The sequence below is a fragment of the Alexandromys fortis genome, unplaced genomic scaffold (assembly GCF_014885135.2).
Source record: "Alexandromys fortis isolate MF-2015 unplaced genomic scaffold, M_Fortis_MF-2015_v1.1 scaffold_116, whole genome shotgun sequence".
NCBI lineage: Eukaryota > Metazoa > Chordata > Mammalia > Rodentia > Cricetidae > Alexandromys > Alexandromys fortis.
In genome coordinates this window covers 2,850,195-2,861,011 of record NW_026067998.1, presented here as the reverse complement: position 1 = coordinate 2,861,011, position 10,817 = coordinate 2,850,195, and the positions used below count along the sequence as shown (strand labels likewise).

Below are 10,817 nucleotides of genomic sequence, written 5' to 3'. Positions count from 1 at the left end.
AACTACTGTAGAGCACTTAGTGTGAGTCAGGTGTTTCTTTATGGATCTTATGTATATTATTTTTATATATTAATTGTATATTAATTATTTAACTGGGATTAGTTTATGCCAGACTCTGAGCAGAAGTCTTGGCAGGCACTCTTTTTAAAAATGTTATTTGAAAGCTTATGTCCAGTTAAGTTTTGATGTGACATCTGGAAGGCATAAGCATCAGGCCCAACCCGGTTTTGTCTGACTGTTTTTTGTGTCCTGGATATTCAAATGAATTTCTTACAATTAATGACTCCTCAATAGCTCCTAACACCACATTGCTTTCCAAAGTCCTGCAAGTTGCGTCTTTACTTCTTGTTACATGCCAGGTTTCTGAAAATTTCTCGTTTTCTCTCAGCAGAATAGCTGAGAAGAAAAAGGGAAAACCTGTCAACCTGTCTATCTCTCTCCATCCTTCCCTTCCCCCTGCTCACAAAAACAGGCATACACACGTGCATGCATGCACGCACATGCACACACACACGTCCCGATCACTCAGCTGCATTTCAGCTGTTCTTTATTATCTCTGTCTTCAACGCATTAAACATTTATTGTGCTTCCTTAGTGATGTTACCTGTGATTGCGTGATTACTTCCCTCTGTCTAGCCTGTCCAGAAGCATTTATCTTTATTCTTACCAAGATCAATAACTCAACACTTAGAGATTTGAAATTAAGCACCAGTCTATAAGTTCACACTTTAAAAAAATACTCACCTTCAAGAAAGGTGGAGTTTAATTTCATTTGGTGGGGATGATAAGTTGGAGGAGGACTGGAAATACTTGGGAAATTTCTTTTTGGCTAATTTCCTGGGGAGAAGATGGCTGTTCTCTAGGGCTGTGTTGCAGGCAAGACGGGATGTTTCTGAAATGAAGACAAGTAGAGCCATTCATCCTGAGCGACTCACAAGCAATCACGCCACTTCCAGCATTCAATTATATCCGCCACGGCTTTGATCTAGCAAAGGAATTTATTTCCCTGATTTGTTCAGCACTGAGCGTCATTCCAGAATGGCAGGCTGGGAGACTGGTTGGCAACATCGTGTCAAATGGAGCACAACCTAACTGGCACCCTGGCAGAGGCCTGGGAAGACATGGGGTCATCCTATGCCTTTGTGACTAGTCAGAGGCACTTGGTTTATGCACAGATACCCTGGTTCAACTCTAGGGCTGCCACACGGCATTGTGACCTTAGGCTCTGTAATTCAACCTCCCCATCTTACATTTCTAGCCGCTATTCAGCATCTGTCATGAGACTCAAGCAATAGGACAGGAGGAGTGTGTAACAGGAGCCCTGGTAACCCTGTGGCCTTGCCCACCGTTGGCCTGTCATTGGGGTCTCTTCTGCAAAGTGGTCTAAAAAACTGTCAAATACGTGTGAACTCTCTTCCTGAAAGCTGAGTTCTTCCGCCGGCTGGCACCAGGCTTCAATCTATTCCTTTTCCCAGCATGGGGGGAAATTGTATCTTTTGGTGTCGACTTTGTTTATAGTTTGATAGACACAGGGTCCAAATGTCTCTTTATATTATCTCCTGTCCTGTCTGAACCATCACACTGTGTGAGAGCATTAAATGTATAGAAAGCATTTGGAGCGCATGGTGTCTACAGTAAACGCTCGCTGCATGCTTTCGCTATCATTTGTGTTAACTGTGTCAGCCTGTTAAATATTCATCTGACTTTCTACAGGGATTCCTGAGCTTGCCCTGATACATGGCGAGCTCTCAGATATAACCGAGTGAGTAATGAATGAGGTGGACAGTGGAAAAGACTCAACGGCACTTGAAACCAGGCAAGAGTAACAAGCCAGCATTTTTCATGAGTTGAAGTAGCATGGAGTCCCTCGCCAGCTTTCATTCCTCAGAGAAATCCCAGACCGTCACTACTGCTGCCCCGTTTTATACACGAGGGAGTCAAAGTCCAGGGGTGTGAAGCCGTCAGCCAAGGCCACTGGATGATTGGGTAGGCACCTTCTGTACGGAGTTTGTCTGGTTTCAGGGCTAGACTATTTACAAACAGTCCGTACCTCTTTTCAGGTTCCCTCCCCTTCTTCCTTTTCAGGCAAAGCCACACTAAGATGCCCAGTGGATGCCCTGACAAGTCTGTGTTTGGCTTGGAAAATGGTAGCAAGAACACCTTGCCTGCTTGTTTTTCTGATCTTTCTCAACTTCTGACAATCACTTCTCTCGTCTTTTATTTTTTTCATTAGTTATTGCTTAATCTATTCTAACCCCTGTGAAATAGGGATTAAAAGTACTAATCTCTGTGTTTCGAGGTTTAAGAGAAGGCCAGGCAGTAGTAAACCAAGCTCTCTAGAATATTCAGCCTCCCTGTGAGTGTACTTTTCCGCGGTGTGTGCTCAGAAATTATGAACCAAAAAACAAAGTCCGTAGGTCACACGAGGGCCTGGTGATAAAGGACATGGGCTTTTGACCATTGCCAAGCTTCAGCTGAAGGACTGGGGCTGATGGCCGTTTGCAAACCCCACAAGCTCACATGTGCTGTGGCTGGCTCCCTCTTACCTGCCTCTCTCCTGCCTGAGACATGCTAAGTCCTCATGTCACACTTGGAATAGCACGAGAGTTGCAGCAGAGACCAAAGACTGACCGACTGTCCCCAGTGAGTCAGCGGGGAAGAATGTAACACCCAAAGTTAACCTGTAAGCCCTACGTGCTCAAGGACCAGGTAACCTCCTGGAATGTTGGGACTTGTAGTTCCTTGGAAATTACAAAGCCTCTTGGAAAATAGGATTGCTGTTCAGATTTGTCCTTAAATAGCTCTGCGGTATGTTTCTTGGGTTCATTCATCTCAGATTTCCGGGGAGTCTTCCTGACCTAAGTCCACCTGGGTTAGTATTTAATATTTAACTAAAACTTGCTTCAATTTTGGCTCAAAATGTTGGGATTGTTTTTTTTTTCCTCCTCTCTCAGGATTAACAACATTAATAAGGCAATTGGAAAATTGGTGTCATTTGCTCTTCTTGAGGAGAGGCCTGAACCAGGATGGCCTCTGGAAAGTGGAGGCCTGCTGATTCCCCAGTAGCAGTGATTGGCAGGCTGCAAAGGGGCAGAACAAGAATATCCTGTAACTGCGCCTGTTTCCCCATCCGCTTGATCAGCTTCACTTAAGACATTCCCAGGTGGGCCTCAGCCATTGCCTCATCAAGTACCCGGCCTCCTCAAGTCAAATGCTCTGCCTTACCATCCCCTTCTCCCATGGGCCCATGAACAATAGAGCCAGCTGGGCATGAACTGTAACCTCTGAGTCTGTGAAGCAACAGGAGCAAACAATTTCTAGTCCTGTTATGTCATCTGTTAGAAAGCCAGCCAGGCCTTTGAGAAGCGGTGGGAGGAGCCCACACGGAAAACCTCAAAGGGATGCATCCCTTTCAGTGAGGCAGGCAGACCTACAAAACAAGTCTGCTTTTCTCTAGGGATGAATCAAGGAATGTGATTGCTTTATTATTCTGGGCTTTGTAGACCTCCCCCCCTTAATGCAGATCCCTGAGCTACCTCAAGGGATTCCCACCCCAAACAGCTTCTTCCTCTTGAGTTGGTGAAGGAGATCAAAAACGGGCAAGGAGGGGAGAAAAGCCAAACCTCTCCTTGACGCTGCAGCTCTAACTGAAGCTGATACCCTTGAAATTGAAGATGTCAGGGATAGCAGATGCTTTGGAAAGTCATTCTTTTTCATGTCCCAAGGCTTGCCGATTTTAAATAATAGGAATACTCTTCAGAGCTTGGATCTTGGCCATGTGAAACAGAATAATGTCATTCAGAATAATGGTCATTCAGAATAATGGTCATTCAGTGATATCCAAGTCCTTATTCCTGTGGATACACTCTTATGTGGCGAGAGTAGCTATGCAGATATGATGACGTTAAGGGTCTTGAGGTATTTCTTGACTGTTTAAGGGACCGGGCACAATCACCATGGAGCTTAAGTGGTATGAGAGAGACAGGAGGGCCAGGGCCAGAGATGGGTATGTGATTGTGCTACTTAGATTTTCATTTCTGTGACTGACTGTTTGAGAACCCTCTCCCTCCAAATGCAGATATTTCTTTTGGCTCATGGTGTCAGAGAGTTCAGTATGTGTTTGTCTGGGTCACTGCTGTGTGCTGTGAAAATACAGACCACACCACACCACCACCACCACACACACACACACACACACACACACACACACACACACACAGAGGATATATCCCTAGTGAACTACTTTCTCCTATCAGGACTCAGTCTGGCAGTCTATTTTCTCATAAGCCCATCAACGATTAGTCCAATGGTAGCATTTCAGGGTGAAGCCTTCAATACATAAGCCTTGGGGTGTGTGTGTGGGGTTAGTGCCTCATATCCAGCCTGAAAAAGAAAATTGGCTAGAGGGAAGCCCTTGTGGGGAGTAGGCCATGAGCTGAGCTATGTAATCGCTAGAAGCTAGAAGAAGAGAAAGACTGATTCCTCCTTAAAGGTCCCAGAAGTCATGTAGCTGTGTTGACAGCTTGACTTTAACCCTCGACTTCAGCAAATTTGAACGTCAAACCATCAAGCCTGTGACAATTACTTTTTTTTGAGGAGGGATAGCAAACATACACACTGGCCTCTGACCGTCTCTTCCTGACTGTGTCCCCCTCTTAGGCCCTCACGGCTCAGATTCCCCCTTGTACACTGATGACAAGGAGATTTCATCTTCAGGCTTGTCCTCCCACGGGAAAAGCCCCGGGGACTGAGTTGGCCCCTCCTCGCCCTTTCCTAACTTCTAGTTCTTTCTACTTCTGTTAGCCTTACATGAGGACCCTTTTATAGGTTTGGTCAGGGTCCTGGGTGTGTGGTTTTGGGTGTATGATTCCAGTTTCCTGGACCATGAAATGGTTTTCACTAAATCAGTTTCGTAAAACTTCTTTTAGACAGAGTGGGCACACATCTGTAAAATGTTTAGGATTTCATATGCATGGAACAGAAATGTAGCAAATATACTTGATTTTTATATTGCAACATAAACACAATACATGAATCAACATGATTCTATGAACTATCGTAGGTTCCAAGGAACCTCCTCTTTGCTTAACCACTGCCTTGTACAACGATGTGACACATTTACCTAAGGGGACATTGGTTACACCTGATGGGTGGGTCACTAGTGACCACTATGCTTGGAGCAATGGGATTCTTGTATTTTTCATTTAAGAAAGAAAAGGAGATCAGGCCATAGGGTAAACATGCTCAAATAATTATGTATTTGTACAAAAATGCTTATAAGTAACCCAGTGTAATAAGAAAATAAAGTCCTTTATCAAATATTTTTTTCCCTCTTCTGCGTCATTTACAGTAACTGGATGTGGGGTGGTCAGCACAATGTGGTCAGTGTGGAGGATTTCCTCAAGTGAGAGTCGTAGAAACACAGTTTTTGTTGAGAGAAATGATGACATGATATAAGATCACGTTGGATCAAGGAGTGTTGCTTGACAAGATTCAGCATTGAGATGGAGAAATTGGGCATGGTGAAGGAACAGATCAGTATTGTGGAGGCAAAATGGATTGTTGTGATATCACAATGCAGCACAGTGAAGGCCCAGTGAGGCATGAGAAAGTCACTGTCCTGCTCGGTGGATCATTCTGATATCACAACCTAGTGTGACTAGATCACTCCTTAGCACAGACACAATCCTCTGACCTCATAAGCTAATACTAAGTTCTCTCTAAAATTTTAGTACTCTTGAAAATTTCTCTTCACACTCATTTTGATTTGAAATCTATTTTTTTCAGATGCTAAATTCCATGTACCTGATTGGTTTCTAGCTTAATGGGTTTGGAAAACCCTTTTTCATCTCTTTTCTTTGCCATGAGATATTTCTTTGACAAAATGGACCATTTACAAATCCAATCTGGTACCTGTCCATTTTGATTGGGTAAATCATGAGAGTGTTACTGAAGCCTATACACTAATTCCTGTCATTTTGTTGCTTTTGTAATATCTGGTTCATTCATAACCTCCATTTGCTTATTAACCACCCAGGAAGATGGCCTATTCTTCCTCGTGTCTTTGTGAACATATTTCTCTTTCTCTTCTGTGTGCATGATTGATTCCATAAGCCATCTTCTGGAGTTCTGGCTCAGTAGCCACGAGTTCCTTTAGTTTATGTCTACCACAGAAAATGTTTCTTTCTCCCCCAATTATGAGTGATAACTTTCTGGGTAGAGCGATACTGGATGGCTTTATTGTCTTTCACAGCTTGACATGCATCATCCCATGCCTTCTTGCCTTTTAGAATTTCTGTTGAGAGCTATGCTCTTTCTTATTTTGATGGATTCTTCCATTATATATGACATGAATTTTTGCTATCATTTTTTTTGCAAACTTTCTTTTGCAATCTTTAATGTACTTTTTATCCTGTATATCTGGCATTTTAGCTGTACTACAACCTGATAACTTTATCTTCTGGGATTTTTTTCTTTTATTTGATGTTCAAAATATCTCTTTTACATAGATGACCAATGGTTTTCCCAGTCGTGCGACATTTTCTCTTGTAGTTTCATTGAATGTGTTTTCTGTGGCTTACCTGAAAACTATTCTATTTTTTCCTATGTCCATAATTTGTAGATTTGTTTTAATGATGTCCCATAGATCTTGAATGTTATATTCAGACTTCCTTATTAGTTTATCTGACAAGCTCTGATATTCTGTCTTCCATTTGACTAATTCTATTGATGAGAATTCTTACTAAGTTTTTTAAAGTTTAACTTATTGAACTTTGGCTTATAACATCTGTTTGAATTTTTGACATCTCTATCTATTGAATTCCAATTTCATATTCTAAGTTGATTTTCTCACTTTATTCATGTCATGCTTAATTTCAATGATGTTCTTACAATCATTGCTTTTCATTATTTTTCATATTACCTTAATTGAAGTTAGTTACGGTAGAATTTTCTACTTATTTTGGGAGTCATGTTGTTTTAGTATTATATGTTTCATGTCTTTCTGCATTGGTACTTGTGCATATGGAATTAGGCCATTGATTGGATTTATGAAAAGTTTCCTTTGTTTTTCAGTTGAAGCATTTGTAATGTTTCAATGGGACTAGATTAGAATACTATTATGATATCACTTGTTGCATGGGCCAGAGAGTGCTGCTTCTAGCTTGCCCTTCACCCCTAAGGCAGGCAGGAGAGCTGACCCCTGGATCATGAGGGTCATAGAGCTGGCCCTGCCCCTAACAGGCTGCAGCACTCTGGAGAGCAGGTCCTGTACCTCCCCTGGGCAGCACAATGGAGCTGATCCTGCTGGAGGGGGTGTGTATGTTTGAGCCTGCCCTCAGGTTGTAAGAGTGGAAGAGCTGACCCCCTCATTGGTGTTGGCTTGCTGTATATTGCTTTTATTATGGTTAGATACATTCCTTATATTTTTGATCGCTCCAAGACCTTTATCATGAAGGAGTGTTGGATTTTGTTGAAGGCTTTTTTAGCATCTAATGAGATCATATGGTTTTTCCTTTCAGTTTATTTATATGATGAATTACATTGACAGATTTTCATATGCTGAATCATCCTTGCATCTATGGGATGAAGCCAATTTGATCATGGTGAATGATTTTTTTTTAAATGTGTTCATGGATTCAGTTTACTAGTATTTTGTTGAGCAGTTTTACATCAATGTTCATGAAGGTAATTTGTCTGTAATTCTTTTTCTTAGTTGAGTCTTTTTATGGTTTGGGTATCAGGGTAACCATTGCCTCATAAAACGAATTTGGCAATGTTCCTTCTGTTTCTATTGTATGGAACAGTTTGAGGAGTATAGGTATTAGCTCTGCTTTGTAGATCTGGTAGAATTTTGTGCTGAAACCATTCAGTCTTGGGCTTTTATGGTTGGAATACGTTTGATGACTATTTCTATTTCCTTAGGAGTTATAGGTCTAATTAAGTTGTTCATCTGGTCTTGCTTTAATTTAGGTGTGTGGTACCTATCCAGAAAATTGTTTATATCTTTTAGATTTTCCATTTTTGTGATATACAGGATTTTGAAATATGATCTAATAATTCTCTGGATTTTCTCTGTTTGTTGTTTTGCCCTCCTTTTAATTTCTGATTTTGTTATTTTTGATATTCTCTCTGCCTTTTGGTTAGGTTGGATACAGGTTTATCTATCTTGTTGATTTTCCAAAGATCCAGCTCTTTGTAGTGATGAGGCGAACAGGCCTGCTTTTCATCCTGCCTGGATCCCGCGTGGCTAGCTTAGCCCCGGAAATAATAACACAGAAACTATATTCATTTAAACACTACCCAGCCCATTATATCTAGCCTCTTCTTGGCTAACTCTCACATCTTGCTTTAACCCATATCTTAGTAATCTGTGTATCACCACGGGGTCGTGGCTTACTGGGAAGATTCTAACCTATGTCCATCTCGGGCTGGAGCTTCATGGCATCTGCCTGACTCTGCTTTCTTCCTCCCAGAATTCTGTTCTGTCTACTCCACTCACCTAAGGGCTGGCCTATCAAAAGACCAAAGCAGCTTCTTTATTTAACCAATGACAGTAACACATAGAAAGAAGATCCTCCTACATCAGCTCTTCATTTTATTGATTCTTTGTATGATTTTCTTTGTTTCTATTTTATTGATTTAAGCTCTCAGTTTCATTATTTTCTGTCATCTACTCCTCCTCAGTGAGTCTGCTTCTTTTTGTTCTAGAGCTTTCAGGTGTGCTATTAAGTAGCTAGTATGAGATTTCTCCACTTTCTTTATGTAGACAGAACTATGAATTTTCTTTTTAGTACTGCTTTATAGTGCCCCATAGGTTTGAGTACATTGTGCATTCATTTTTATTGAATTCTAGAAAATCTTTAATTTTTTCTTTATTTCTTCCTTTACGTGGGGGTGGGTGATTCAGTTGGGCATTGCTCAATTTCCATAAGTCTGTAGGCTTTCTGCAATTAACATTGTTGAATTCTAACTTTAAGCTGTGGTGATCCAATAAGATACAGGGGGTTATTCTAATTTTTTTTCTGTATCTGTTGAGGTTTGTTTTGTTTCCAAGTATATGGTCAATTTTAGAGGAGGTTCCATGGGGTTCTGAGAAGAAGGTATTTGTGTGTGTGTGTGTGTGTGTGTGTGTGTGTGTGTTTGGGTGAAATGTTCTGTAGATGTCTATTAAGTCCATTTAAGTCATGACATCTGTTAGTTCTCTTATTTCTCTATTAAGTTTCTGTCTGGCAGACCTGTCAATTGGGGAGAGTAGGTGTTGAAGCCTCCTATTAGTGTGTGGGATTTGATTAGTAATGTTTCTTTGACATATATGGGTGCTCTTGTATTTATGACATAAATGCTCAGAACTAAGACTTCATCTTGATGGATTTTTCCTTTGATGAGTATGAAGTGTCCTTCCTCATTTCTTTTGATTGATTTTAGTTTGAAGTCTATTTTGTTAGATATTAGGAAATTGTTTCTTAAGTCCATTTGATTGGAAAATCTTTTCCCAATGCTTTCCTTTGAGGTAATGTCTGTGTTTGAGGTTGAGGTGTGTTTCTTGTATGCACCAAGAGGCTTGATTCTGATTATGTATCCATTTTGTTAGCCTGTGTCTTTTTATAGGTGAATTGAGTCCATTGATATTAAGAGATGTTAACTACCAGTCATTGTTAATTCCTGTTACTTTTTCAGTGGTAGTGTTTTTGTGTGTTTCCTTTCTTTGGTGTTTGCCGGTGTGAGGTTATCTGTTGCTTGTGTTTTTGTGGGTGCAGTTAATTTCCTTGGGTTGGAGTTTTTCTTCTAGTACTCTCTGTAGGGCTGGATTTGTGAATAGGTATTTTAAACAATACCTATCTGGTTTTGTCACAAAATAGCCTATTTTCTCCATCAATAGTGATTGAAAGCTTTGCTGGGGATAGTGATCTTTTGCTTGCATCCATGGTCTCTTAGTGTCTTCAGCACATCTGTCCAGGACCTTCTGGATTTCAGTGTTCCCATTGAGAAATCAGGTGAATTCTGATAGGTCTGCCTTTTTATGTTACTTGGCTTTTTTCCTTTTTCATTTGCAGCTCTTAATACTCTTTATTTTTCTGTATGTTTAGTGTTTTGATTATTATATGGCAAGGGAACTTTAAAAATTTTTTGGTACAGCCTATTTTGTGTTATGTAAGTTTGTACCTTCATGGACATAGTCTTCTTTAGATTGGGAAAGTTTTCTTCTATGATTTTGATGAATATATTTTCTGTGCCTTTGAGCTGGAGTTCTTCTTCTTCTATCCCTGTTATTCTTTGTTTGGTCTTCTCATGGTGTTCCAGTTTTTCTGGATGTTTTGTGTTAAGAATTTGTTGGATTTAATATTTTCTTTGACAGATAAATTTATTTCCACTATTGTATCTTCCACTCCTGAGATTCTATTTTCCTTCTCTTCAATTCTGTTGGTTATACTTGTCTCTGTAGTATCTGTTTACTGAGCATTTTCATTTCCAGAATTCCCTTATTGTAGCACCCGGTTTTGGTGTTACACCCTCGGTACAGTTCGCGTGAAGCTGTACCGAATGCGAGTCCGGGCAAGGGCCTGGAGATTGAACACAAGACACAGAGACCAGGGTCATTCGATAGGAGATCAAGCGAATGCCGTTTATTCAGACTTGGGGAAGCCCTTTTCTACCTAACTGCAGCACAAAGATCTCACCACCCAGGGAGGTGGGAAATAAACACACAGGAAACTTAGTTAACAATGGAGAAGATTGCCTGCAACTAAATCACCAGGTGGGGCAGGGATAGCACGGAAACACACAGGAAGCTTAGTTAACAAATAACAAACTGTCCC

At 40.8% G+C, this 10,817-nt stretch overlaps 1 long non-coding RNA gene across 1 annotated transcript in view; it reads left to right on the top strand.

Moving 5' to 3' along the window:
• Nucleotides 1-2,421: 2,421 nt before the first annotated feature.
• The window catches only part of LOC126512659 (uncharacterized), a 16,637-nt gene continuing 8,241 nt past the window's right edge, over nt 2,422-10,817 (top strand). Inside the window, exons 1-2 of the long non-coding RNA XR_007595119.1 lie at nt 2,422-2,709; nt 2,955-3,163. This is a non-coding gene — a long non-coding RNA (uncharacterized lncRNA). The remainder of the gene's footprint in view (nt 2,710-2,954; nt 3,164-10,817) is intronic.